This window comes from Argopecten irradians, chromosome 10 (genome assembly GCF_041381155.1).
Source record: "Argopecten irradians isolate NY chromosome 10, Ai_NY, whole genome shotgun sequence".
In the NCBI taxonomy this organism is placed as follows: domain Eukaryota; kingdom Metazoa; phylum Mollusca; class Bivalvia; order Pectinida; family Pectinidae; genus Argopecten; species Argopecten irradians.
In genome coordinates this window covers 29,166,175-29,188,425 of record NC_091143.1, presented here as the reverse complement: position 1 = coordinate 29,188,425, position 22,251 = coordinate 29,166,175, and positions in this window count along the sequence as shown.

Here is a 22,251-nt window from a genome sequence, read left to right as displayed (position 1 = left end):
GAGATTATAACATAGTACATGCGTTACGTTTTTAGATGTTATACATAGAGGAAACATGCCGTAAAGGTGTCGTACGCCAGTTAGCTTAACAAAGTATGACATAATTTCGTAAGTTACTTTACATTTCATTTATAATTCGGCTGAAATATATATATAGAAACACATTACATGTATGCTTGTCCCCTAAATATGATGTATGGGACCTGCGGTAATGTACATTATTGTGGCTAGGGATGGTACTAAATACATTGTACTAAACAGTAACAGTTTCGACTGTCAACGTAATGTGGCATTGTTATTGATATTAACTCCAGTTCCTATTTAATCAAAGCAATTTATTATCATGGTGAATGCAACCTTTATTAGTTATATGCAGCAAAATATTAAAACATAACAAGCACTGATGAACGCTGTACAAAACACTAACGCTAATTAGTCTTACGTATACCATTGATGTGTCATTTAATTGAAATATTTTGTCAAGATCACTGACATGAGGAACAAATTTCGGTGTTTTGTTTGTTTTTTTCCAGAGAAGTCTTTGTCTCGAGTTGTCTTTGTTTTTTTCCAGAGAAGTCTTTGTCACGAGTTGTCTTTCTTCCTTCGTGTAGGTTGTGCTTTACCACTGTACTATGATAAATGATTTATATACAATATGAGATCGATTCTGTTTGCTCATCTAACACTACCTATACACGACATCGTATGAGTTAAAAGTCCATTAGTGTATCAGCGATAGAAAATTTAATGTGTACAGACAGAATCAGGAAATACAACATTATTGATAAAGATATTGATCATGAAAGTTGCTCCATATGTTTCTGTGGGTCGGCGACATCAGTAAAAAATTTTCCATTACACTAGTTCAAATCAGCTACACCTAAGTGGAATTCGTTAAAATCTGAGAGATCCTATTGTGAACACTGTCTTATGTGCATGTCTTACACTGTGTGGCAGCCACGTGGTCAGAAACCATCGTAATGATCGGAAGGCCCATCTAGCGGAAAAAACGCCATTTCAGTAAAACATACATATATTTATAACGTGTAAATTTCCCGGTCGAGTTGCATATTTCAGCAATCGCCAACTAAATGTAATATATAAGGGGTTCGGTTCCAGCCTAGCACTGGTCCACTAGAATAGATACGATCCTAAATTTAGTCGCCTCATGCGATGATGCAATGGATAGCAGGTACAATTATAAAGCCATATCTGCAGGGCCAAATTGTGTGACCCGAGTGTTGAATAGAGAGCAACCAACTAAATGATTTTACATAGACCACAGTGTTAAACTTTGTTAAAGTTTTGTACTGTATTATTAAAACAAAGAAATATTAGTTAGGTATTGTGTTCTATAATTAAAGTCTAGGTTCTCATATAACACTAGATAGAAAAAAAAGTTTGGGTCCTTCTGCTCAAACTCCAACCAGGGTAGCTTTATTGAAATCAGGCGCATTTTGCACTAAAATATCCGGAAATTCTAATGTTTTTACCTATTCATTATCAAAATTGATATTTTGAACCTAAATCTCAATATGAATTTCCAAATTGATATTATGGTTATCTAGGAATAATTACCTGTCAGAAAACATTTTTACTTTTGAAATTCATAATTAGCCAGCCAATCAGCGGCCGGGTTAAAAATTCTATCCTGGGCTCAATCTTGTATACACAGGGGCCATTTCGAAGGTCTTTTTTTTATTTAGTTGGTTGATCCCTATAGCAGAAATTAAAATTCTAATACTCACCTATGATGTAAAGTGTATTTCGGCTGTGTGTCAAATCTGTAATATGAATTTAATCGGTCAAGTGGTTTGTCCAGGACAGGGCTTCACCTTCGGACAGTCACCCGCGGAGTAATTCTGAAAACATGAAATGTTGAACTTACACACTGTGTTGATTAATTGCAAATTATGTATTAAATATTGAAATAGTATTAATGTTGTTTAAGTTAATTATTAGTTACATCATTAAACTTTCTGAATATAATGAAAAAATAGGAAAAGTCCCCAGCCAAGGGGAGATAATCCATTACATAATCAGGTACCCCTATAATATAGAAAATGTCAAGATTTTGGAAGAAAACCAGATATACCAAACCTTTTACATATTCAAATTTACCAGGAACATGGTTCCAGAGCCTTTCTGTTTAAAATAAACAAATTAAACAAAGATCAAACCTGTAATGAGCACAAAAGATGCATGTCTTTGTCCATGACTGGAATCTGTGCAACCAACACATATTTCCGGAAATCTTGAATGACCCTGAAACACCATTAATATGTTTCATTAAAGGAAAAAAATATTCACAAAATGGTATTTTACATCATTATAACATAAAATGCATACTTTTAATAAACTAATTAGCCCTAATATTACTAATTAATCAGTACAAGTTTAGTTAAATATTTTGCTTACCTGAGATGACTCCCCCGCCTACCACCACCACCTATGCACCCCCCCTCCCCACCTATGATACCTGGCAGGTCTAAATACCAACAACCCAAACATTAGACATTATGTATACAATATAATTTCTCCACTTAATGTTTACCAATTTTCAAATGTATAAGCTGTAACTTATGGTTTTATACCTTTATGGCTCTCGGCACTCCTCAATTATGGCAGAGATGACTGACCCCACAATTTCTTGATTTGACCGCTAATTCCCTGGATTCACCTAAACTGGAAACATGCATTACAGTTTTCTGTGAACTAAATTCTGACAACTGTGGAGACCCTGGCACCGAGCACCCATGTCAATCGTCCCATCTGATGTTAACCACATACTGATACTTGCTAAATATCAAAATATTTTTTCTCTCATTACAGAATTGATAATATTCAATATATTTAAAACAAGGTAGATACCATAGCAATTAAAAATAATATGTAATGTAAATATAAGATATGATACGAACAAATACGTATAAGAATGTGGCAGTGTTACAAATAAAATACATGTACAGTACTTGAAATGCATTTTGACATAATCAATGCAGGGTAAAAGGGATCTGTCTAAAACATGTTCTTTTCATACATGATTTTAAAAAAATCGAATGAACCATTGAAACAACTGTCAGGACATACAATCAATATTTGCCTGTACTTTGTTTAAAACACTTTTCTACGAACCGTACATTAATAAGACATTTTTCAGGATGAAATATTTTAGTGGTGAAAATCGATGAGAGTCTAAAAAGTTCCTTTTCCCCCTGTTTGAGTATTGCAATAAAACATGGCGTCCATATAACTCCTACATTCCAGGCTGACCATGGGAAAGTCAAAATGATGACACATTTGTACACATTGACATGTTTTTGTTATCTGATTTGGATTAAAACACAAGTTCAGAACTCTGCACAGTCTCAATTTAATAAATAAGATAATTTTTATAAGGTTTCTTAGTTTAACCTCCGGTACACAAAATTTACGCACGGACGAATATTCTTATACTTATAAATTCTTGTTATCTATATATGATACATATATATGATATGTGTAATATAACATAACAATTTATCATAAAACATAGTGATACAGAATGAATAACAGACCAATTCATATTTGAAATGGGAATTCTTAAAGAAGTTAAATTTGCTCTTTTAGATATGGAATACTGTCCGGTTTTAAACCAAAATTACGGAAACTGTCGAAAATGGTCAGATAACCACTCACGGCCTTAGGCCTGTTGTCGGAGGATAACAAAAGGAATCCGTTAACGACTCCGGTCCCGTTACCGTATCGATGGACGCTAACACCTATACCCAGTCTAGGGGTTTGTCACGCTTGGTCGGTTCTGAACACTGTACATGTCATTGTACGTAGCACTGAGTTACCGAACGGGGGTCGTCGTCATCGGAGTTCCATGCAATATCTGGTAAGTTAAAATCGCCGAATATCAGAACGTCAGAACTTCCGTTTACTGTATCAGTTGCTTGTGATATTGACGTTTCGAATTCTTCCTTTTTACACTATGGACAGTCATGTGGTAGATTAATATCATCCTTCATCCCCTTTTGGGTGAGACGGGGGAATCCCAATCCGAGGGGTATGATTTTTTAAAGGTGCCAACCTCGAGGCTTTCCGGAGTGTTTGACAGATTAAGAATCTTATCCCAAGGGTTGAGATCTCCTACTTCACCCCTAAGAGGGTGAATGCTTTTTTTTCTCTTACTATGTGCACCACATTGTGTATTACGTGCACAGATCTCGTGTAACATTCTTTACCCTAGGGTGTTATTATAAGACTCTTTTATATGTGGATATGAAGGATAGGGATATTCTACCCGAGGGTCAACATTTTGTGATCCCGAGGGTAGAATATCCTTATACTTCATATTCACGAATGGAAGATTTTTTTCTCTCTGATACCTCAACGTTTTATTGCAATTCTAATACTATGATTTTCTACCATTTTGAAATAGATTCGAAAAACTGCATCTGTCAATTCTCCATAATGAAAATTGAGTGATATTTTCAACGCAAATCCTGCTGTTTGTATCTTTTAAAGTAAATCCAGCACATTTTCTGAAAAATGTTGTTAAAATTTTACCCAAAACATAATAATTTTGTTAATGCTGTGACGTCACGAGGCTTTATTGCATGGGTAAGCCATGCAATTCAGCCTCAGGCGATAGGAGTGTATTGCCCTAAACAAGCTAGTATTACATGTGTAGGTATGAGAGAAAGAGCAATGTAACAATTGAGGATATACCTCTCCAGAGTAAGAAAACATATCTAACAAGTAACAGAAATTGTATATAGTAGTGCATAAACATTGAGTGACTCAACATACATCTTAGATTATTTCAATAAATGTATTGTTTAATCAATACAATTATGTGATGGTCAGTTTTCTATGATAAAGAGTAGTTTAAATTTAGAACTTAACTTACAAAAACGAATGTGTTTGTTTTCAATGAGAGGTATAAAGATACACGAAACACCTTAAATTAGAATAATATATTAAATTTCACAGCATTCCTAGAATAAGTGCTCAATAAGTTCTCTTTCAAAATTACAAACGTTACAGATATAATTATTGGCGAGTTTTTCTTTGAAAAGAAACGAGTTCGTTGTTAGCATATGATGAGATATTCTAAACTGTAAACACTGAAGTCTGAAATTGTTGGTGCATTAGAAAGGCAATGTATATATGTCCGCCAGTCATGCTCACTTAAGTTTAAAAAATCAAAGTACTGAAAGTACTGCTGCGGTAAAACTTCTGGATGATAGGAGTTGATTCGAGTGTTTAAAAAGATTGATAAGTCAATGGTTATATTATCAGTATAACTGCAAATTGGAAAACGATCCAAAGGAAACAGGACTCAAACTAAGGCTGAAAAACTAATACAAATAATTGTTTTTTTTATTTGGTCGTAATAATTTATCACATTGATTTATTTTCTCACATTTTGTACAGGTCAAGTTATTCTAAATACACATAATGCATTTCAGTGCAGAACCTTCAATCAAAGAGGAAGTATTTATGTTGTCAAGTTTATATAAAGAAAAGTTTCAGCATTATGGTGACTTGTAATGTCAAATTAAATTGATTTTTTTTGTTAAAAACTAAACAGGCATTCTTCAGATATCAAGAAAAAACTTACTGGTTATATTATATAAAATCTCATATAATGTTTAAGCAATACCATACACGTATTTGACCTTTAATGACTAATATGAATGACATCAAGGATTTCCTGTTTAACAAAAATGTATCTAGCAAGTTTAAGAACACCATACTATCTATAACTACAAAAATTAATGGTTGTCAGACCGTGTAACATATATAACTAACGTATATTGTCATAAAGGATGACTTTCATGCTTCATAACTTCACTAATACTACTTTGGCAACATATCAGGGAGAAAGAGGGGAAAGAGAGGGAAAGAGAAAAAAAAAAATCTCTGTCAGCTATCAGCTGTTTACCGGTATATGCTTTATCAAGTTTCAAGTACATCAATGTATATATATTAACTATAAAACTAAATAACCTGAGTTAACTAAACGACATGTAAATGGCAGGAAGGATGTTTTTTGTCAAAACATGTTAATATTTTTTCTCTATGTCTATCAAGTTTGTAGTACATTACAACATATATTCTAACAAACGGTAACGGCACGAGTTACCTAAATGACAGATATTGTCATCAGTGTCCTTTTCTAACTACAATTTGTAAATATCTTCTTATTAAACATTATGGAAAGTTGTTCAGCAAAATTTGGAGCAAGGATAGGTCCAACATTCGGATCGCAAATTCACTCAGAAATTTTACTTTGACATGATAATTTACTTTGAAATTTGACTATTGGTTCCAAAACTGTTTTCATAAGGCTTGAACATGATAATTTACTTTGAAATATGAATATTGGTAGAAAAACAGTTCTTATAAGGCTTGGTTCAAGAAAAACATAATTGTAGTATATGATTTAATGAAGGATAGTGACACGCTTACTTTTTACTGTTTTGATGAATTGATACAAATCTATCAGATTAGTACTAATTTTGTGGAATATCACGGTTTTATTATCTGCTATCAGAGAATACCTGAATTCGACTGACTCTGAAATATGTCAAATTTGTTTCCTACTTACAATAAATATTTCATATTGATCTGTACAATGTAATGAAAAAATAACATACTCCTACCGGGAGGAGAAGATGGGAAGACTTAATTAGTTCAGTCGAATCATTTGAAATGGGTTGATATTTCTAAAATTTCCTTTACAGTAACGAAAATTATAAGCTTCAGTGGTTTCAATATATATTATAGCAGATTCACTCAGCAATTTTACTTTGACATGATAATCTACTCTGAAAAAAACAACATTGTGTTACAAATTATATTAGTACATTTGCCTAGTACAGAATAGTACGTACATGTATTACAATTTCATTTATATTTTAAACACCTCCGAATTTTTTCATTTAATTTGCATAAACAACCAAACGATAAGATTTCGTTATAAAATGACACTTAACCTTGTGAGTGTGTATATCCAGAGTTAGATGTAGATTTTAGTATCGAGGAAATAGCTGAAGTAATTAAGGCTCTGCCTAAGGGCAAAGCTGCTGGCATCGATATGGTTCTTAACGAATACTTCATTGAATATAAAAATATGTTTTTACCAGTTTTTGTTAAAATTATTTAATACCATGTTACAAATTGGTTATTTTCCAGAGTCATGGGCCCAAGGTGTCATAATTCCTCTGCATAAAAAGGGGGATATTAATAATGTTAACAATTATAGAGGTATAACGTTAATTAGTCATTTAGCTAAATTATTTACGTCCTTGTTAAATAAGCGCTTGTTAAAGTGGAGTGCTCGTGAAGATATTGTCACCGATGCACAATTTGGTTTTAAGCCTGGGTTTGGTACTAGTGATGCTATCTTTGCGTTGCAAAGTTTAATTATTAATTCTATAGAGCAAAACAAACGACTATATTGTGCTTTTATTGATTACAGTAAGGCTTTTGATAGTATTAATCATCGATATTTATGGCATAAACTTTGGAAAAGTGGTAGTAGAGGGCGATTACTTAATGTAATTTCATCAATTTATGATAATGTACGTTCATGCGTGAAACTAAATGGTAAACTATCCGCCATGTTCGATTTGCATGTCGGTTTATTACAAGGGGAATCTTTGTCTCCCATGCTATATTCTTTATTTGTAAATGATATGGAAAGTGAATTTATAAACTCGGATTGTCAAAGTTACCCCTTACAGTTACTTAACCTTTTTATGCTAATGTATGCAGATGATACAGTCTTATTTTCCGAAGACGCTACTGACCTCTAGCATATGCTCAACTGTCTACAGACTTATACGGTTAAATGGAATTTAAAAGTAAACACAGATAAAACAAAAATTGTTATATTTAGGAAAAGGAGAAGAATATTACCTGGTGAAAAATGGACTTTCAATGATAAATCTATAGAAATTGTTGATAAGTTTTGTTACCTGGGTTTGGTTTTTAATTTTAATGGAAGATTTGCTGTAGCACAAGATACATTAGCGTCTCAAGGCAGGAAAGCATACTTTCAATTAAAAAGAAAAATGAAAAACTTTAGCCTTAACACAGAAACAAAATTATCCTTATTTGTTACATATGTTACATGCATATTAAATTATGGTTGTGAAGTGTGGGGGCTAGATGTTTCGCCCCAAGTTGAAAAAATTCACCTCCTTTTCCTTAAAGACATACTTAATGTTAGAAAAACAGTCAATACATCTATGGTGTTTTTCGAAACGGGTAGATATTCATTGTATGTTCAACGTAAGACAGCTGTTATGAAATATTGGTTAAAACTATTGAAAACAAACAATTGCATTCTGAAATCTTGTTATGATGCACTAGTCGAATTGAATAGCAGAAAACCTAATTGTAAAACGAATTGGGTCTATCATATTAAGCACGAACTTTGTAGTTTGGGATTTGGATATGTTTGGAAAAATCAATGTGTTTTAAATGAAAATCATTTTTTTGCAAATATACCACCAACGTATTAATGATGTTCTTGTTCAAGAATTATATAGTGCGTTTGATGTATCTCCTAAATGTTATTTGTATAAACATATTGTTCATAATTTTTGTACACAGTTCTATTTAATTAAGCCTGTAAATCATAAATTCAAGAAGTTTTTAAGCCAATTCCGTATGCAATGTCATAGTCTTAATATCGAATCCGGACGTTATAATAATATTCCTAGAAATCAAAGGACTTGTTCATTATGTGATAAAAATGACGTCGAAGATGAAGTACATTTTGTTCTTCTCTGTCCGGCATATTCTGAATTAAGAGAAAAATACATTAACAGATATTTTTATCATAGACCAAGCGTGCATAAGTTTATAGAATTATTCTCTAGTAAAGATGTTAAAATTTTGAATATGTTGGGTAACTTTTTGTTTCGTGCAACAGAGAAAAGAAAAACTCTGCTCACAATTAATTAAATGATAAAATTGCTTTGTATTTGCCGTCAGCATCAACGTAGGTTCTGTTGTGATCACGTCTTTTATACATATGTAGCTTATTAGTATATTGAAATACTGAAATATTGTCCTCCGCCATCTTATACTTGTATACATTGTATGTCATATTATAATGATAATAATTGTACTGTTCCCTATATGCTTGTTATGCATTTGGATGAAATAAAAACTTGAAACACTTGAATCCTCTAAACAATAGAACAGCCATCTCTAGATCACTGCTTATTGTTTTGATGTGGTCATGATCAATGTATCACACCTTCACGCTTGGCTGCGCACTGCTACAGATACGAAGAGATGTATATATGGGGTGGTTATCTATCCTTTAATCTTTGAAAATATTTTTCTCGAAAACCCAGCTCCCTACCGCTCCGAACCGCTGTAAATGAAAATTAATGTGTATGAGCAAGGGACGTCAGAAACATTATATAACATGTGTTGAGAATATGTATAACAGTATTTACATTAAAACCTATCTTTTAAAACCACCCAGTGGTCTGAGTAAAAGTGGTCTTAATAGCGAGGTGGTCTTAATTCTGAGGTGGACCAGGTTTCTTCTATGATCATGACGATCAAGAACAGAAACTCTGTATCCTAGCTGACCGGTACATTATACATGTACTGTATTTTTGTTTCAAAATTGAAATTTTATGAAAAATGCAATATACATGTATATATAAATGTATAATTATATATATATATATTTTTTTTTAATTTTTTTTTTGTTCATTTTTTTGCATTTAACACATTTACAAATACATGGGACATCAACATAAACTTGACATGACATATACATTACATTTATATAAAAAAAAAACATAAGAAACATAACATAGCATGCTGAGTATGTACATGTACGTGTGGGGAAAAAACAGTTTGATATATTTTGGTTAAGATAAATTTGCAAAATACTATATTTGATCAATTAGTTTTGTCGGCCCATTAGAATCTTAATCATATCATATTTTAATGCATGCGTATCTAATCAAAACCAATAATTTACAAATATTTTTTAAAGTTTGATGAATTATGGACATATAATGACTATACCATTTATTTCTAGAGCATAGACATAATTTTTTCATTAAATAAAGTTAATGGTGTGTGCTTTATTTAAATCTTAAACTGAATTTTCACTGAAGTAATTGTTGACAATCTAAAATGAAAATACTTTTCTAGACATTACTTTCTATTATGTTTTAATTATAATTCAAATACATATCGTTAGTTTAATCAGAGATTTAGATAGTAATTAACTACAAAACTGCTAATAGGATTGATATACAGATCGGAATCGGGAACCATGGACAACAACAAAAAATTACAAGATTTGATTGAAGAAGCCGCTCAGAAAAAACACAACAAACTTTTGATAATGGGAGACTTTAATTATCCAAATATAAACTGGGAAACATGGAATACAAAGAGCGAGAATACAGATTCTCAAGAATACAAGTTCATTCAAAAACTCCAAGACAACTTTCTTTTCCAACATGTCCAAGAACCAACAAGATGGCGAGGTCAAGACAATCCGAATGTCCTAGATCTTATCATAAGCAAAGACGAGCATTCACTATCAGATATTGAATATCAAAGCGCTTTAGGTAAAAGTGATCACTGTGTACTACTGTTTAAGGTCATTTGTAAAGTAAAGATAGCTCTACAAAGCAAGAAGAAAAAGAGTTATAAAAATGCCAATTATGAAAGGATAAACGAGGAGATAAGTGATACCAACTGGGACGAAATAATTATGAACTCTAACAACATCAACGAGAATTGGAACACTTTCAAAAAGGTGGTCAAAGAAATAGAAGAAAGCCATGTCCCTACAAAAATCATTAATAATAGGTCGGAACAACAAGCATAGTTTCCCAGCAGATACAACAACACTTGAAGCCATAAAAAAGAAGCATTCGTTATCAAGGAAGGCTGCAACTACAAAGGATATGAATGTGAGAAAGGAATACAATAGGGTCAGAAATAAAGTAAGGAAATTAACACGCAGATTGAGGAAAGAATATGAGCACAATATAGCGATAAAGGCAAAGTCGGATCCAAAAGCAATTTGGAATTATATAAAATCTAAATCTACGTCGAAATCAGAGATTGGAGAACTATATGCAAAACCAGCGGACAAAACTTCAACTAAAGTTACATCAAATAAGGGAAAAGCTGAAGTGTTATGTCGGTTTTTTTAGCAGTGTATTCATACAGGAATCGGACACGACCCCTCATCTGTACATAAGAGAAGTCGCCGAAGAGATGTCACAAATGAATATAGAACAAGAAGCTGTATCAAAGATCCTAAAAAATCTCAAACCGGATAAATCCCCCGGACTAGACGAACTCCACCGATGTTCCTGAAAAACACCTCTGGTACAATATCATATCCAATAACGAAGTTATTCAACCAATCAATTTCAACAGGAACTCTCCCGGATGATTGGAAAAGGGCTCGAGTGTGTGCCATTTTCAAAAAAGGAGATAAGTGTGAACCGGGAAACTTTAGGCCTGTAAGTCTCACGTCAGTTGTTTGTAAAACACTAGAAAACTCTAATAAGGGATCATTATAGTAACATTTATGAGGAAAAACAAGTACTTCTCCAACAAACAATACGGTTTCTTATCAGGTAGATCAACAACATTACAACTTTTAGAAGTTTTTGGATAAATGGACAACTGCTTTAGATAAAGGTGACGTAGTCGATTGTATATACATGGATTATCAGAAAGCTTTTGATACAGTTCCGCACAACCGTTTACTGAATAAATTAAACTCATATAATTTCAACCAGCAGATGAAAAATTGGATTTCATCTTTTTGAAAGGAAGACATCAAATGGTAAACAGTGAATGGCAAAAATTCCGAATGGTCAAGTGTAACATCAGGAATTCCACAAGGATCGGTTCTTGGACCCTATTATTTGTGATATTTGTTAATGATCTTCCAGATATAGTGCAGTCAGACGTATACTTATTTGCGGATGATACTAAAATATTCAAGGCTATCCGTGGCAAAGATGATGCTTTAGATCTGCAAAGTGATTTAGATACAATGTCGAAATGGAGTGAAACGTGGCTTCTAAAAATGCACCCAGATAAATGCAAACACATGAGGATACACAAACAGAGAACAAGAAACCAACGTGAGGAAATTATACAATACCAGCTCAATGGAAAAACACTGCAACATATAGACCAAGAAAAAGATATAGGAGTAGTTGTAGATTCCACGTTAAGCTTCGACACCCATATATCAGAGAAAGTAAAAAAAAGCCAATTCCATGTTTGGACTTTTGAGAAGAACTTTTCAGTTTTTTAGACATCAAATCATTTATTCCGCTATATAAATGCTTAGTTCGGTCTCATTTGGACTATGCTTGCCCCGTATGGGCGCCTTACCTACAGAAGCATATAGAAATGATAGAAAGTGTCCAAAGAAGAGCGACAAAATGTCTACCAGGAATGTCACATCTAGCATACAGTCAAAGGCTGGAGAAACTGAAATTACCAACATTGGCATATAGAAGAATACGAGGAGACATGATAGAACTCTTCAAAATTTAGATGGAATATATGGACTCCGAATGTTGTAACATTTTATCTTTATGGAAAGATGCAACGGACCGCGAGAGCAGCAGGGGGCATAGGAGGAAGCTATTCCATACAAGATCAAACTATGAGATTAGGAGAGAAACTTTTTTTCACTAAGAGCTACTAAGATATGGAACGATCTACCAGAGAATGTAGTGATGGCGCCAAATATAAACTCCTTCAAAAATGCGTTAGACAAACATTGGAAAGAACAAGAACTCTTATACAACTACAAAGCCTTTATACATCATTAATTTATTATTATTACCGGATAAAATGTATTAACTGTAAACTCTATATTTTGTCTGAGTCTGGTATAGAGGACTTTACATATAAGTCCTGAACCAGAAATAAACTTATCTTATCTTATCTTATCTTATTAAATTATCATATGTCTCTGGTTTAATTATCACATAGTATCACCTGAGGTAAATGAGAATCTATGTGTTTTAAAATTGGTATTGATCTGTGTAAATTATTATTAATATTTACGGAAATCGATTTTAATTATCCCGCATGTGCAATGATTGGTCAAATAATAACTTACGATCACAATCGGTAAAGTGTTTGAAAGACTACTGTGCAATAGTCAAGCGTACTTTTAACTAATGCAAAACACCGATTGTTTACCGCAACAAAATAGATGACACATCTATTGAAATAAGATGATTGACGTACGGTACTTCATAAATATCTGAAATAAGATCAATATATCTCATACATTAAAGAATTTTAATTCCATTGGCGTTACAACGTATGAGAAAGAACTGCCTAAATCGTTACGATCTCGCCACCAGAGGCTATCGAAAGAACGTTGCATTACTTGTGGTTTCGATCACGTCAAAATGCCAGCTCCAGGGTCCACAAGTATGCTAATGATGGCGATTAACACTCTCCTAGTACAGGTAGATAATCTGATAATTAGGTCGACGGAAACAAAAGGGACTTGGACTGATGTACCTGCGGGTAATTGGTCTAGGGTTGCTGCGTGCGGGAAGGTGAGGCACTGCGAGGGGTGGAGTCACATGTGCCTGTTGGTTCATAATCAAAGGGTCAATTAGTGTTAATTTAGTGGTCGTTGGGACTATGAAAATTGGTCGTAAAAACGGAAATAGCGGTGTGATTGTATTTCTGAAGAGAAAAAAAATCGGAACTGAAAATAAGTGGCCGTAATAGTGGGATGTTCGTAATTTTAGTGTATATGCTATACAGTACATGTCTATGTTTGGAATAAACTTTTGGAAAATAAAAATAAAATAAAACAAAAATAAATATAAAAGACAAAATAAAGAATATTTTCAAGCATGGTGAATTAACAACAAATAAAAATATGAAATAAAAAAAATAAAAGTAAGCTGCCGACGACAAGGGTTGAACCCCGGACGTCAGCATAGAAAGCCCAGGACTTACCACGACACCACTTGTATATATTGAATTAACTTGTGAATATTATTAACTTGATAATGAAATGCAGTTCACTAAATTTTCTTATTTTCTTCGCAATCCACTTAAATTGATATTGATGCTGCTGAATAAGTTTACAGAATGATTCTAAACTAGTTTATATTGTATCTGGGTGCAAATTACAACTACATATACCACAAATGTGTGGTTATTCAGTTTATTCTTCACGACACTAGCCGGAGGGTAAAAAGCTAGTTCCGGAATTGCGATCCCAATTACTGGTAAAACCAAGTTTTTACCGTAAAAATCGCCCCACCTTTCCTTACCCTTGAGTTGTAAAATATTTCGGATCATTTAGAATTTTATAAAGAATATATTATTATGTACTAGTAGAACGTGGAGGTCAATACGTTTTCTTCAGTCTCAATAGGATTATTTTTAATTGATTGATCATACCAAGGATTTATAATGTGAGAAGGATTCGTGCTCTGTCTCTTTACATTACTAAACACCACGCGAGACGCCTATGAACCGGGAATAAAAACCGTTTTTCTCAACAAATACTTGTCTTATCGAATCAAACGAAACACCATTGTAAAGTTTTTTAAATTCCACGACGTTTATAACTTGCTTTAAAGACGAATGTTTAGGGGATATGTCTTAAATTTTCGTTAAAAAAAAATCGACAGCTCATGAAATGACAGCACCACTTCAGAAAGTAAGACGGTAACCCTCGCACCCGCAAGCTACATCAAAGGCTGCGCCAGCGGATATCAAAGGAAAATCAGTCGTCGCCCAACGTCACGGTCAGTGCACAAACACAAAAGCGCCTACCTTGGACTTCCCCAAAACCCAGTGTGACTTATCCTTCTCATATAAATCCTTGATGATCATACATAATTAGCCGACCGTACACTGGTAAATCTGTCTATTACAGCGGGTGTCTAAGACAGCGGGAGGCTGAAGAGTGTGTCGTCTGTGAATGAGGCATGCATATATTTAGGTTAAAATAAAGGCCATCTTCATTAGACAATGAGTATGGAACTCATATTGAGAAACCGATAAAGTTCCTTTTTTAAACATGAATTCCTGGAAGTATATTGGTAAAGCTATATAGCGGTCGTTAGCTAAATTAGAGACGATACACTATACGCACACAAGACCACCGGTTTTATGAATACGCAAGTCATAACAAATTAGTTATTGACCACGGACAATTTTATTTAGTCCTGGCTATAGTTTTAGACATGTCACGATGAAAAAGACTAGTGATGGTAAGTTTAGATAAGGTCGTCATAATTCGGACGGTCAATATATATTTAAGACTGGACATGGGTAATCAGTGATGTTTTTCGAAATTGTGTCAAAATTCAAATTAGTAGAGAAAACTTTAAGACGCGGGATAAGGGAATTTGGAGTCCATTGAATCATAGTTGTTCGTCTCGTCGAGATCTAGTATTAGAGTCTACACGTGGTCCTTCAATATTTGACTCTGACTCGGTCGCTTCCATTTGACCGTCTCTATAATATTAGACTGATGTCACCAACATTAGATCCGTTGCTGAAAATTATACCACCACTATAAAATTAACTAAAAGAATCATCTATTGTTTAGCAGCTATATTTCGTACGAGTACATTTGAGGACCCGGATGTAAACATTCTTTGACCTCACGCTATCTTTTCTGAGGAACAGTGCCTGTCCGGGCTGGTGATTGACAGCTCAGCTGAGCAGTAGCAGACGAGGTGTGATGCCCCCCGTGGCTAGGTAGGACATGACCCGGGGTCCCCGCTCTGCGCAAGTTTGATTGACACAAAACTCTGAATTTAACAGAACACGCTGAATATAATCGGGACACTCTGAGTTTAACCGGACAACTCTGAATTTAACAGAACACGCTGAATATAATCGGACACGCTGGAGTTTAACCCGACAACCTCTGAATTTAACGCGAACCCCCCCACACGCTGAATATAAGCGGACACGCCGAGTTTACGATTTTCACACACATGAATATAACCGAACATGCTTAGTTTAATCTGACACGCTGAATTTAATCTTCCACTCTGAGTTTTCGGTCTTCACTCTGAATATAACCGAACATGCTGAGTTTAATCTGACACGCTGAATGTAACCGAACATGCTGAGTTTAAAATGAGACGCTGAATTTAATCTTACAATCTGAGTTTTCGGTCTTTCACTCTGAATATAATGTAACACGCTGAGTTTTCGGTCTTCACTCTGAATATAATATAACACGCTGAGTTTTCGGTCTTCACTCTGAATATAATATAACACGCTGAGTTTTCGGTCTTCACTCTGAATATAATGTAACACGCTGAGTTTTCGGTCTTCACTCTGAATATAATGTAACACACTGAGTTTTCGGTTACAATTCTGAATATAACCTGACCACACTGAATATAACCTGACCACTCTGAATATAATGGTGACACGCTGAAAAACTCAGAGTTGTTGGTTAAAACTACCCAAAAACGAGGAAATTCAGAGTTTTATATCCACCAGTGACAATGCATGTACAAAGTAAACAAATAGTTTTCTACATTATATCTATGGACAAATTCCACATATTAGAATAATGTTTTTGAATCAAATTTTTTAATAAAATATCAAATCACTTCGATTCCCGTACCACTGTGGATAAAATACTATTTCCACACCTATGTTTATATTGCTGTTGTACCGGACGTTTGCATGAGTGATCTCCCTTTAAGTGAAATAAAATAATATTTATTTTCTATTCTGTACCAAGCCCCTAATACATATTTCCAATACTTATAATTATATTTTCCTGGCTTAGTTTTATGTAGTTTCCTTCAGTATTTATCTTTTTACATAAATTCAATATTTAAGTTACAAAAACAAGTTCAACGAAACCATTTCTTTCTCAACATCTCTGTTTCTGTTGACGATTCAAATTTAAGGAGTTTCATGAAATATCGGATTATAGAATAACAGAAATGTTTAACTCTCTTCATCTGTGTTTCTGATAGCGCTTGGGCATAGCCAATTCAACAAAGTAATCTCACTCTCAGTATCTCTGTTTCTGTTGGCAATATGGTCTTAAAAAGTTCCTGAAAATATCGGCTTATCAATTTCCAAGGAAATGTATTATTCACAACATTGTCATTTCTCCTGTGAATACGGCCTTAACAAGTTAAAAAAATCATTTATTTTCAGCATCTTTGTTTCCGTATCTGTTGGTAATGGTTTAACGAAATGATCGTATTTTCAGCATCTCTGTTTCTGTTTGCGATGCGGATTGAAGGAGTCTTAGAAAATTATCGGGTTAGGGAGTTCCAGGAAATTTCTCAACTTCATGTGTTTCTGTTGACGATGTGGCTTTGATGGACTTCCAGAAAATATCGGCTTATCGAGTTCCAAAAATATGTCTTATTCAAAACATGTTAATGCGGCCTAAACACGTTCAACGAATTCATCTCATTTTTAGCATCTTTGCTTCTTTTGGCATTGCGGATTTAAAGAGTTTCAGGAAATATTGGATTATTGAATTTACAGAAATGTTTCACTCACATCATCTGTGTTTCTGTTGGCGATACGGGCCTAGCTATCATTTCACTCTCAGCATCTTTGTTTCTGCTGTTGATGCGGTCCTAAGGACTTCCAGGACAAATCTCATTCACAATAGCGCTGTTTTCCTTGATGATGCAGGTTGAAATCATCTCAGTTTTAGCCTCCCTAATTCTTATATCGATTTGGACTTAATTTGTGCCATGAATTTATCTCATTTTCAGCATCTCTATTTCTGTTTGAAGATCAGATTTATGGACTCTCAAAAAATGGTTCCCAAATATGTTTCACTTTCATCATATATGTGTTTCTGCTGCTGGCGATGTGGGCATAAATAGTTCAACGAAATCATCTCCCTCGCAGCACCTCTGTTGTGATGTGGTCTTAATGGTGTTACAGAAAATTTTGGTTTTGGGGTTTTCAAGACATATCTCATTCACAACATCCCAATTTCCTTTTGATGGAGACTTTATTGTCTCACATTTAGCATCTCTACGAATTTTTGTTTTCTCATCCTCTATGTTTCTCTTTCCTAACCGCTATTTCCCCGTGGCTCACCGAGTTCTACGAAGGCATCTAAGTTACAGTTCTTATGAGTTTCTCCTGACGGTTTAAGCACTATGCTATGGTGAAGAGTGCTTGTTGAAATGTGACCTTTTGTCAGACGATACATTTCTCGTTTGTGATCTTTTAAATACTTCGCTAGGTTGTCTCCTGATGGTAGCATTACCCGACTGTACGTGTCGAAGGAGGTTATAAACATGTGCGGATGTTGCAACCTAGTAGCCTCGTGACCTGATCATTTGGAATGTTTAAGGCCATAAGCTCCTTGCTATGAACTGGATGCGGCCTTTTATATCCACAAAGTTCATGGTTTAGAAGTAGTTAAGCTGCCTCTGCTACTTTTGGGTGGTCACACTCATTCCTTATGGTCAGTAAAGTTAAAAATGTTCAGTAAAACAATAACAATTTAATGGTCACAATTTGATAAACATTCTTCAACTGTGTTTCAAAGCATTTTCTGTGTACTTAAATTATGTATACAAATATCTGTTTCTGCTGGCGAAGCGGTGTTAATGGAGTTCCAAAAAAATATTGGCTTAAGGAGTTCTAGGAAACATTTCATTCACATCATCGATGTTTTCCCGGTGCATGCGGGTCAACAGGTTCAACAAAATCCTCTCTTTTTAGCATTTAAAAAGTATCAAGGAATAGCGGCATTGGAGTTCCAGAAAACATTTCATTCACATCATCGATGTTTTTCCCGGTGCATGCGGTTCAACAGGTTTAACGAAATCATCTTATTTTCAGCATCTGTGTTTCTGTGTTCTATGAGGATACAAGGCGTCTTAGAAAATATCGGTTTATGGAGTTACAGAAAATATCGGGTTAGGGAGTTCCAAGAAATGCCTCACTTTCATCATCTATGTTTTTGTTTGCAATTCGGGCGTAGCCAATTCATCGAAATCCTTTCATTCCCAGCATCTCTGTTTCTGTTGGCGATTTGGCCTTGATAGAGTTCCAGAAAATATCGGTCTATCGAGTTCAAAATATATGTCTTATCTAAAACATGCAAATGCAGCCTAAAGAAGTTCAACGAAATTATCTCATTTGGAGCACCTTTGTTTCATTTGGCATTGCAGATTTCAGGTTTAAGGAGTTTCAGAAAATATCGGATTATGGAATTTACAGAAATGTTTCACTCACATCACCTGTGTTTCTGTTGGCAAAACGGACATGGCTAATTCAACAAAATGTCTTCCCTTTCATCATTTCTGTTGCGATGCGGTTTTTACGGTGTTTCAGAAAATTTTGACTTTGGGATTTTCAGGACCTATCTCATTCACGATATCCCCGTTTCCTCTTTCGATGCGGAGTAAACAAATTCAACAAAATTGTCTCACTTTCAGCATCTCTATGAATTTTTTGCTTTCTCATCCTCTATGTTTCTCTTTCCTAACCGCTGTTTCCCCGTTGCCATCGAGTTCTACGAAATCATCAAAGTTACAGTTCCTATGTGTTCCTGCTGGCGGTTTAAACAATTTGCACATCATCGATGTTATTCCATAAGTATGTGACAATGTCACAATAAAATACATGTACTTGAAATACTTTTGACATAATCAATACTGAGTAAAAGGCAATCTGTCTAAAACATGTTCTTTTTATACATGATTTAAAAAAAATCTATGTTTCTGCTCGCAATTCGGACATAGCCAATTCATCGAAATTCTTTCATTCTCAACATCTCTGTTTCTGTTGGCGATAGTGGCCTTGATGGAGTTCCAGAAAATATCGGTCTATCGAGTTCCAAAGATATGTCTTATTTAAAACATGCAAATGCGGCCTGAACAAGTTCAACGAAATTAACTCATTTTCAGCATATTTGCTTCTTTTGGCATTGCGGATTTAAAGAGTTTCAGGAAATATTGGATTATTGAATTGTCAGAAATGTTTCACTCACATCATCTGTGTTTCTGTTGGCGATACGGGCCTAGCTATCATTTCACTCTAAGCATCTTTGCTTCCGCTGTTGATGCGGTCCTAAGGACTTCAAGGACAAATCTCATTCACAATAGCGCTGTTTCTCTTGGTGATGCAGGTTGAAATCATCTCAGTTTTAGCCTCCCTAATTCTAATATCGATTTGGACTTAATTTGTGCCATGAAATTATCTCATTTTCAGCATCTCCATTTCTGTTTGAAGATCAGATTTAAGGGCTCTCAAAAATGGTTCCCAAATATGTTTCACTTTCATCATATATGTGTTTCTGCTGCTGGCGATGCGGGCATAATCAGTTCAACGAAATCATCTCCCTCGCAGCACCTCTGTTGTGATGTGGTCTTAATGGTGTTCCAGAAAATTTTGGCTTTGGGGTTTTCAAGACATATCTCGTTCACAACGTTCCCATTTCCTTTTTTGATGGAGACTTTATTGTCTCACATTTAGCATCTCTACGAATTTTTGTTTTCTCATCCTCTATGTTTCTCTTTCCTAACCGCTATTTCCCCGTGGCTCACCGAGTTCTACGAAGGCATCTAAGTTACAGTTCTTATGAGTTTCTCCTGACGGTTTAAGCACTATGCTATGGTGAAGAGTGCTTGTTGAAATGTGACCTTTTGACAGACGATTAATTTCTTGTCTGTTATTTCTTATAATACTTCGCTAGGTTGTCTCCTGATGGTAGCATTACCCGACTGTACGTGTCGAAGGAGGTTATAAACATGTGCGGATGTTGCAACCTAGTAGCCTCGTGACCTGATCATTTGGAATGTTTAAGGCCATAAGCTCCTTGCTATGAACTGGATGCGGCCTTTTATATCCACAAAGTTCATGGTTTAGAAGTAGTTAAGCTGCCTCTGCTACTTTTGGGTGGTCACACTCATTCCTTATGGTCAGTAAAGTTAAAAATGTTCAGTAAAACAACATCAATTTAATGGTCACAATTTGATAAACATTCTTCAACTGTGTTTCAAAGCATTTTCTGTGTACTTAAATTATGTATACAAATATCTGTTTCTGCTGGCGAAGCGGTGTTAATGGAGTTCCAAAAAGATATTGGCTTAAGGAGTTCTAGGAAACATTTCATTCACATCATCGATGTTTTCCCGGTGCATGCGGGTCAACAGGTTCAACAAAATCCTCTTTTTTTAGCACTTAAAAAGTATCAAGGAATAGCGGCATTGGAGTTCCAGAAAACATTTCATTCACATCATCGATGTTTTTCCCGGTGCATGCGGTTCAACAGGTTTAACGAAATCATCTTATTTTCAGCATCTGTGTTTCTGTGTTCTATGAGGATACAAGGCGTCTTAGAAAATATCGGTTTATGGAGTTACAGAAAATATCGGGTTAGGGAGTTCCAAGAAATGCCTCACTTTCATCATCTATGTTTTTGTTTGCAATTCGGGCGTAGCCAATTCATCGAAATCCTTTCATTCCCAGCATCTCTGTTTCTGTTGGCGATTTGGCCTTGATAGAGTTCCAGAAAATATCGGTTTATCAAGTTCCAAATATATGTCTTATTAAAAACATGTAAATGCGGCCTAAAGAAGTTCAACGAAATTATCTCATTTGAAGCACCTTTCTTTCGTTTGGCATTGCAGATTTCAGGTTTAAGGAGTTTCAGAAAATATCGGATTATGGAATTTACAGAAATGTTTCAATCACATCACCTGTGTTTCTGTTGGCAAAACGGGCATGGCTAATTCAACAAAATCATCTCCCTTTCATCATTTCTGTTGCGATGCGGTTTTTACGGTGTTTCAGAAAATTTTGACTTTGGGATTTTCAGGACCTATCTTATTCACGATATCCCCGTTTCCTCTTTCGATGCGGAGTAAACAAATTCAACAAAAGTGTGTCACTTTCAGCATCTCTATGAATTTTTTGCTTTCTCATCCTCTATGTTTCTCTTTCCTAACCACTGTTTTCCCGTTGCCATCGAGTTCTACGAAATCATCAAAGTTACAGTTCCTATGTGTTCCTGCTGGCGGTTTAAACAATTTGCACATCATCGATGTTATTCCATAAGTATGTGACAATGTCACAATAAAATACATCTACTTGAAAAACATTTTGACATAATCAATGCTGAGTAAAAGGCATCTGTCTAAAACATGTTCTTTTTATACATGATTTAAAAAAAATCTATGTTTCTGCTCGCAGTTCGGACATAGCCAATTCATCGAAATT